This window comes from Rhinoraja longicauda, chromosome 37 (genome assembly GCF_053455715.1).
Source record: "Rhinoraja longicauda isolate Sanriku21f chromosome 37, sRhiLon1.1, whole genome shotgun sequence".
In the NCBI taxonomy this organism is placed as follows: Eukaryota; Metazoa; Chordata; class Chondrichthyes; order Rajiformes; family Arhynchobatidae; genus Rhinoraja; species Rhinoraja longicauda.
Window position 1 is genome coordinate 388,132 of NC_135989.1, and position 10,003 is coordinate 398,134.

The window sequence follows — 10,003 nt, forward strand, 5'->3', positions numbered from 1 at the left end:
AACATTAGCTATCCTCCAATCCACAGGAACTGATCCTGAATCTATAGAACATTGAAAAATGATCTCCAATGCTTCCACTATTTCTAGAGCCACCTCCTTAAGTACTCTGGGATGCAGACCATCAGGCCCTGGGGATTTATCAGCCTTCAGTCCCATCAGTCTACCCAAAACCATTTCCTGCCTAATGTGGATTTCCTTCAGTTCCTCCATCACCCTAGGTTCTCCGGCCCCTAGAACATTTGGAAGATTGTGTGTATCTTCCTCAGTGAAGACAGATCCAAAGTAACGGTTTAACTCGTCTGCCATTTCTTTGTTCCCCATAATAAATTCCCCTGCTTCTGTCTTCAAGGGACCCACATTTGCCTTGACTATTTTTTTCCTCTTCACGTACCTAAAAAAACTTTTGCTATCCTCCTTTATATTATTGGCTAGTTTACCCTCGTACCTCATCTTTTCTCCCCGTATTGCCTTTTTAGTTAACTTTTGTTGCTCTTTAAAAGAGTCCCAATCCTCTGTCTTCCCACTCTTCTTTGCTATGTTATACTTCCTCTCCTTAATTTTTATGCTGTCCCTGACTTCCCTTGTCAGCCACAGGTGTCTCTTACTCCCCTTAGAGTCTTTCCACCTCTTTGGAATAAATTGATCCTGCAACCTCTGCATTATTCCCAGGAATACCTGCCATTGCTGTTCTACCGTCTTCCCTGCTAGGGCCTCCTTCCAATCAATTTTGGCCAGCTCCCGCCTCATGCCTCTGTAATCCCCTTTGCTATACTGCAATACCGACACTTCCGATTTTCCCTTCTGCCTTTCCATTTGCAGAGTAAAACTTATCATGTTGTGATCACTGCCTCCTAATGGCTCTTTTACCTCGAGTCCCCTTATCAGATCAGGATCATTACACAACACTAAATCCAGAATTGCCTTCTCCCTGGTAGGCTCCAGTACAAGCTGTTCTAAGAATCCATCTCGAAGGCACTCTACAAACTCTCTTTCCTGGGGTCCATTTCCAACCTGATTTTCCCAGTCTACCTGCATGTTGAAATCTCCCATAACCACCGTAGCATTACATTTGTGACACGCCAATTTTATCTCCTGATTCAACTTGCACCCTATGTCGAGGCTACTGTTTGGGGGCCTATAGATAACTCCCATTAGGGTCTTTTTACCCTTACAATTTCTCATTTCTATCCATACTGATTCAACATCTCCTGATTCTATGTCACCCCTTGCAAGGGAATGAATATCATTCCTTACCATCAGAGCAACCCCACCCCCTCTGCCCACCTGTCTGTCTTTTCTATACGTTGTGTACCCCTGAATATTCAGTTCCCAGCCCTGGTCCTCTTGTAGCCATGTCTCAGTGATCCCTACAACATCATACTTGCCCATGACTAACTGAGCCTCAAGCTCATCCACTTTATTTTTTATACTACGCGCATTTAAGTACAACACTTTAACTTCTGTATTTACCTCCCCTCTCACATCGTTCACAATTGGCCCTGCCCTTAATTTCTTTTCCCCTCTAGAACTTCTGTTCCCATTCTTCTGAGAGTCTTTTGCAATATTTCCTGTATTCCCTTTTACCTCATCTTCATATTCACAATTTGTTAACCCCCCCCCCACTACTTAGTTTAAAGCCACAGGTGTCACACTAGCAAACCTGCCTGCCAGAATGTTTGTCCCCCTGCTGTTAAGATGCAACCCGTCCCTTTTGTACAAGTCACCCCTAGCCCAGAAGAGATCCCAGTGGTCCAGAAATCTAAATCCCTGCTCTCTGCACCAGTCCCTCAGCCATAAATTCATACCCTCTATCTCTCTGTTCCTGGCCTCACCAGCACGAGGTACCGGTAGCAGTCCAGAGATAACCACCTTCGACGTCCTACTTCTCAGTGCTTTTCCCAACTCTCTAAACTCCCGCTGTAGCACCTCCTTCCTCTTCCGCCCGACGTCATTCGTGCCCACGTGCACAACGACTTCAGGTTGATCGCCTTCCCTCACTAGGATTTTCTGAAGCCGGTCTGTGATGTGTTGAACCCTGGCACCAGGGAGGCAACAGACCATCCTCAAGTCCCTCCTGCTGCCACAGAATCTTCTGTCCGTCCCTCGGACTATGGAGTCACCGACCACTACGGCTCTTCCAGACTTCGGTCTCCCCTGTCGAGTATCCTTGCCAACAGGTCCGCCACTCGGACTGGAAACGTCTTCTGCCCCGACAGTTCCCAAGAGGGTATACCTATTTGCAATAGGCACAGCCACTGGGGTCTCCTGTAGTCCACGTCCACTCCCCCCTGAAACAGTCTCCCACCTTCGCTCGACCTGGACCCTTGGCGTGACAGCCTCACAATAGGTCCTGTCGAGGAAACTCTCGCATTCGCGGATGGCCCTGAGGTCATCCAACTGCCTCTGCAACTCCACCACACGTCCCTTCAGGAGCTGCACCTGGACACAGTTCTTGCAGGTGTAGCTCCCAGAAGCTCCAGCGACGTCCCTGTCTTCCCACATCCTGCAGGAAACACACCGCACCAACTTTTCCGCCATCACCTTGTGCCTATAACCAGCTCTGGCTTAAAACAATCGTATCCTCCTCACCTAAGACTCGCAGCCAAAGACTCGCACTTCCCTCACTGGGCTGCACCCTTTTGCAAGTATTGCTTATATCACCAATTAAATTGCCTGATTGTCCAATTTACCTGACTTCTCACTTAAACTAGCACTTACTTTACTGCTCAGCCAATGGGCGTCCTTGCTCTGCTCCCGGACTTTTCAAATTGACTACTAGCTTCCTTTTGAATAGGTTCAGGTATTATGGGGAGAAAGCAGGAGAATGGGGTTGAGAAGTAAAGATAGATCAGCCGTGATTGAATGGCAAAGTAGACTTGATGGGCCGAATGGCCTAATGCTGCTCCTAGAACGTGAGGACTCCCTAAGATCATGTCCAGTACAGCTCCGTATTCCCGACTAGGCATAGAGTCATAGAATGATACAGTGTGGAAACAGGCCCTTCGGCCCAACTCGCCCACACCGGCCAACAATGTCCCAGCTTCACTAGTCCCACCTGCCTGCACTTGGTCCATATCCCTCCAAACCTGTCCTATCCATGTACCTGTCTAACTGTTTCTTAAATGATGGGATAGTCCCAGCCTCCACTACCTCCTCTGGCAACTTGTTCCATACACCCACCACCCTTCGTATGAAAAGTTAACCCTCAGATTCCCATTAAATCTTTTCCCCTTCACCTTGAACCTCTGTCCTCTGGTCCTCGGTTCACCTACTCTGGGCAAAGGTTTCTGTGCATCTACCCTATCTATTCCTCTCATGATTTTGTATACCTCTATAAGATCTCCTTTCATCCTCCTGTGGTCCATGGAATAGAGACCCATCCTACTCAACCTCTCCCTATGGCTCACACTCTCTAGTCCTGGCAACATCCTCGCAAATCTTTTCTAAACCCTTTCACGCTTGAAAATATCTTGCCTATAAAATGATGCCCAGAACTGAACACGATATTCTTAAGGGAGACAGAAAATACTGGAGTAACTCAGTGGGTGAGGCAGCATCTCTGGAAAGAAGGAATGGGTGACGTTTGGGGGTCACAATATTCTAAATGCATCTCACCAATGTCTTATACAACTGCAACATGACCTCCCAACTGCTATATTCATAATTCTGACTGATGAAGATGAAAGTTCTAAAAGCCTTTTTGAGCACCTTATCTACCTGCGATCCGACCTTCAAGGAAACATGCACCTGTACTCCGAGATCCCTCTGCTCTACAATACTATCCAGAGGCCTACCTTTTACCATGTAGGTCCTGCTCATGTTGGACGTCCCAAAATGCAACACCTCACACTTCCCTGTATTAAATTCTATCAACCCTTCCCCCGCCCACCCGGCCAATCGATCCAGATCCTTCTGCAATCTTTCACAACCATTTCACTATCTGCAAAACCACTAACTTTTGTATCAACAGCAAACTTGCTCATCTCGCCCTGTATGTTCTCATCCAAATCATTGATATACATGACAAACAGTAACGGGTCCAGCACCGAACCTTGTGGCACACCACTAGTCACAGGCCTCCAGTCCCAGAAGCAACATCACCAATTGCTTCCTTCCATGGAGCCAATTTGCTATCCATTCAGCTATCTCTCCTTGGATCCCATGCGATCGAACCTTTCAGAGCAGCCTACCATGCAGAACCTTGTCGAATACCTTACTGAAGTCCATGAACACAACATCTACAGCTCTGCCCTCATCAACCTTGTTGGTCAAGTCTTCAAAAAAACAATCAGATTTGTGAGACACGACCTCCTTCGTACAAAACCATGCTGACTATCCCTAATCACCCCTGGCCCATCCAAATACCTTTATTTCCTATCCCTCAGTTGGGCCGAAGGGCTGTTTCCACACTGTATCACTCTATGACTCTATGACACACAGACACACACACAGGCACACACACACACACACACACACACACACACACACACCCACACACACACACACACACACACGCACACACACACACACACACACACACACACACACACACATGCATGCTCGTAATCACACACTTACAGACAGACACATGCGCACACACACAAACACACACCCACACACACACACACACACACACACACACACACACACACACCCACACACACAAACACACACACCCACACACACACACACACACACACACACACACGTACACAGATCTGTTACACAATGCGGCCTCACATTGAAAAGTGAAATGTCCTGGTTGCCTCGATTGAATGGTGAAGCAGAGCCCGCAGCTACCAGTGAGGACCAGGGGTTGGGGCAGAGAGGCAGCACTGAGGGAAGTGACAGGGGCTCAAGGGGGAGGATGTGGGAGGCAAGGGTTCAGGGAACGAGTTGGAAGGCGGGGACACACGTGTGGTGGGTGGAGGTAACAAGGTTTTGTTTATGGCCAGTGTCGACTGCTGGTAGTTTAATGCCTGGGGAATGAAGGCAATGTACTGAGGCCACAGATAGGTACGTGGGTGAGTGAGGGGTGTCCATGACTGCAACTGGGTTCAATGAATGTCGGGGTGGTGTGGAACATTCCAGCTCACAGGGTTTGAGATTGTAAAACAGGAGAGGGTTGAGCTGAGGAAGATACAATGTGAGGAGGAACGAGGCACCAGAATGATCGACACATGAGAACATGTGGGTTAACGTGAGGCAGACACATTGATGGAGTGTTGTATAGTTCCCCCACCCTGATAGTCAGAGGCAAATGGTCAGCTGATCACAGGAAGCTGTAAGTGCAACAGGTTACAGTAGTGGGGGGGTTTAACGTCCACAATATTGAACTGGAGTGACTTCGTATGAGGAGCTTTGTTTGGGTGAAAGTTGTACAATGTGCTCAGGAGAGGTTATTGAACCAATATGTAGATGATCCTACTAGATATGGGGCTGGACACACGAGTAATGGCAGATGCAGGAATGTTCAGCAAAACACAAATGCTGGAGTAACTCAGTGGGTCAGGCAGCAACTGTGGCAGAAATGGATAGGAGACATTTCAGGCTGGGACCCTCGATCAGAGTCGGGAATATAGAGCTGTACTGGACTTAATCTTTGGAAGGCCAGATGTTCTAAGAGCAGAATTTGGCCAAACAGCCCATCAAATCTACTTTGCCATTCAATCACTGCTAATCTATCTTTCCTTCTCAACCCCATTATCCTGTGTTCTCCCCATAACACCTGACACACCTATTCATCAAGAATCTGTCAATCTCCATTATCCATTGACGGCCTCCACTGCCGTCTGTGGCATTGAAGTCCACAGATTCACCAGAGAGATTCCTTCTTATCTCCTTTTGAAATGTACGTCCTTTTATTTTGAGGCTGTGGCCTCTGGTCCTAGAATCTCCATCTTCTGAAAACATCATCTCCACATTCACTCTATCCAGACCTTTCAGTTTTCAGTATGTTTCAATAAAGTCACATTTCATCCATCCAAACATCTGCGAATATTGGCCCAGTGTCTTCATATGCTCATCATATGTTAACCCAATCATTCCTGGGATCATTCTCACAAACCTCCTCTGGACCCTCTCCAATGCCAGCACATCCTTCTTCAGATACAGGGCCCAAAACAACTCACTATACTCCAAACGTGGCCTGACCAGAGCCTTACATCCCTGTTTTTGTAATCTAGCCCTCTCAAAATAAATCCTAGCATTGCATTCACCTTCCTTACCACCAATTCGACTTGCAATTTGCATTTTTGGGAATCCTGCCCCAGCACTCCCAAGTCACTTTACGTCTCTGATTTCTGAATTCTCTCCCCATGTGGAACATAATCTACCTCTTTATTCCTACTACCAAATACATGACTCCTCACTTTGCTAATCTGTACTCCACCTGCCACTTCTCAGCCCACTCTCCCAACCTGACAAAGTCCTTCTGCAGAATCATTGCTTTCTCTACACCACCTGCCCCTCCACCTGTTCTCATTTCAACTGCAAACTTGGCCACAAAGCCTTCAATTCCCTCAGCCAAATCATTTAGCTCTGACCCTTGTGGAAGACAGCTAGCCCTATTTATTGCCACTCTTTGCCTTCTCACATCGAGCTACCCTTCTCTCCATGCTAGTATCCTCCCTCTGAGAAGTGAGTCTGGGCAATAGTGGGAGAGTCAGTGGGGAACAGTTTGGGGATTGTGATCATAATTCTGTTTCGAGGTTGCATTGAGAATCTATGTCAATTAGTCAATTAGAGATATTGTATTTTGTTGTAGTTGAGATGGTTTCTTTTGTTGTTTTAGCTAATATAAAATGAATGCTTATTTTCAGTGGAAAGCAGTAAGATGGATGCTTGTGGTAGAAATGTTATCCTTGGGACCAGAATGTGTTTGTCCCTTTACGAATGATAAGGAGTGTATAGAATAGGGGCTCTTGTCCTCCCCCACTCCTCTGTCTGACTGTGTGAGTGCTGTGTATTGAAACAGTAAAGCAAGGTCATGCAGCTGGGAGATTGCTCGTCTATAGAGATAAAGAAAGTTTCTTTCTTAATAACAACTCCTTATATGGGTGCGTGTGAAAGTAGGAAAAGTTTTGAATCCACTCTAGGTAAATTGATGCGTTTCCCCAAAAGCATGTGACTTATATTAATGGTTTGGTTTCTGAGCATGTGACCTGTATTAATGATTTTGTTTTCTCTGTAACCATGGGAATTGTATTAGATTTGTAATTGGTCCTTGATTTTATCTGTTACGCCCCTTTTCCTTTCTGTAAACAATCGTGGAAAAGTTGTTCTTCCCCTCTCCTGAGTTGAGATCTTTTCAGACACTAGTATTGTGTCTGGAGAGCCTCACTAAATCTGATGTGCTCATCCAGTATTACGTGTGATTATTCAGACTGAAGGTAAAGAACTTGATTTAACATTTTGGTGGCAGCGGTGGGATTTCAAAAGACAATTACCACGAGTTCGCGGCCAAGGAGCTGAGAAGTCTCGGAGGCAGAGAGAGGAATTGGGCCCCCGATGCAAGTGGGTTGTTTTACTGCATCGGTTTCCTCTGATCTATCGTCTGATGACGAATTGGCCATTCGCTAACTCTTGTGTGATGTCTTGACGAAATCAGGTCAGTCTGGCGAATACTGGAAGAGGCAGATATTTTGGTCAGTGATTGGTATCACTGGGAGTCGACTATAATTGAATGATATCGATATCAATACCACTGGGTCAGGTTTCAGTCCTGAGAGAGTGGGGCACTGGGCAGGTTTCAGTCCTGAAAGCATGAGTTCCAGTCGCTGTAAGATTGTGTGTATGAAAGTGTTGTGAGGTGTCGTGTGAGCTTGTGTGTAGTGTTGTGGGGGGAATTAAGATTTGTGACGTTTGGAACGAGACTGTGTAATTTGTATCATTTGCAACACACTGTTGAATTATCAATCAGCAAGATGGGTAATCGTTTGGATTCTACAACTGAATCAAACAGTGCTTTGCAAATCTTATGTGAACAGTATCCTGACAAATCGGAGCAATTCAGACAATTGTCGGGGGAGTTAAACAAGAAATTAGGGGATGACTTTTGGCCATTAGGAAGAATAAAGGCTTTGGATGTTGTTGAAAAAGGTTCAGGAGATATTTGGATGAATAAAGGAAGTTTCGGTTTTGTCAAGTTGGTAAGAGAATATTTTAAAGTTGGGAATAGAATTACAGGAGTGGCAATGGCTAAATCAGCCGGAGTGTTAAAGAAGGAAAGTGCTCATGAGAAACGTTTGAGACAGAAGTCTGGTAAGACCCTGATGGGGTCTAGGGATATGGATGTAAGGGATTACGTAGTCCAATGGCTGGCTTTCCCCGAACGAAGGGAGACTGGGTTTTTTCCTGATTTGGATGAATGGAATCACAGAATTTCCTGAAGTCTCTAACTCCCCCATATGTTGTCAGGATGGCAAACTGGAGTCCGCAGCTTTGAGCATTCTGCTCAGCCAGCTGAACTAGTTGTCCTAATACAACAGAGCAGATTTCCGTTATGAATTGATCTGCCCACACAACAGGTCAAACACCGGTGGATGTAGGGAACCGTTTAGGAAGCTAGAGAGGTGTCCTGGGGACAGCGGGTGGTTGTGCCTAAAATGATGGGCCAGACTAAAAGCTCAAATAAAAGCAAGTCTCCTTTGGAAAGGAATGCCAACCATCCAAGACGTCATTAAATTACAGAAGGACGCTCCTGACTGGGATAAGGTACTGTGGAAACAGCTCGGGTGTACAGTTGATTGTGAATCTAAACTGTGGATCACTCCTGCTGGACAGGCTTGTATGTCAGATGATTTAGCAATGTGGGTTATTGTATATATACACATTGCAACTCATTGTGGTGCTAAAGCAACCAGTGATATGCTCCTAGCCACATGCTGGCATCCACAGTTACAATCTCTGGCTCAAGGTATTAGCAATCGTTGCCTGATTTGTCAGCAACATAATCCTGGAAAGGGTGTACCTTGTGAGATGGGTAATTGTCCGTGAGTCCCTTTGAGACCCTCCAGATGGACTACAGTGAGCTGGAGAGATGTCAGTGCTATAAATATGTATTAGTTATTGTAGATGAGTTTAGTAAATGGATTGAGGCTCACTCGACAAGGAATAACAAAGCCTCTACTGTTGTGAATTGTTAATGAGATTAATCCCAGGTATGGAATTCCAAACCGATTAAGTTCAGACAACGGCTCTTATTTCATGGGTCAAATAAACAAGGAATTCTGTACCCAGATGGGCATCCAGTAATAGTTGTATAGTGCCTACAGACCTCAGGCTGCCGACTAGTTGAAAGGGTTAATCAGACCTTAAAATTAAATTGGCCAACTCCAGGCTGAAACGGGAATTACATGGGTCAAATTACTTCCCATAGCCCTGTTCCAGATAGTATCACCCCGGCTGGGGAAACACGCTGAGTCCTGCTGGTATTATATACGGCAGGATCTTGCTGGGACCATCTCCAACAAGTGAGTAAGTGGCTGTGGTCTGACCGGGACCTTGAAGGGAGTAAAAGTGCACTATCAGATCCTTTGTGTCTGGACTCCTGAAAAAGGTTCCTGGGAACACAGTGGTCACGGAGAAGCCAATAAGCCAGTAAGAAGGTTTTATGAATTGGAGACTTTAAATTGAGTAACTGGTCTCAGGGAGGATGGGTCTGTAGAAATACTTTATAAATTGGTCAGTGTGTTAACCTAGTGTCCCTCCTGGAGGGGAAGGGGGGATATGTGTTCTTAGACCCTGGAAAACATACAGATTACACACAGTTATCAGCTTGTAACCAAGAGATTAGGAGAGGAAAGATGGTCAGTGTGGGGGAAGCATGGAATGTAAAAGCAAGTTTATATATATAGCACATTCCAGCAACGAGGCAATTTAAAGTGTTTTACATAAAACATTAAAGAGAAGGAAGCTGGAATAGAATAAGACAGGTATAAAATACCAGAATAAAGGTTACAGTGTAATGTTAGAATGAATAATTGTTTGATTTAATAAGAGG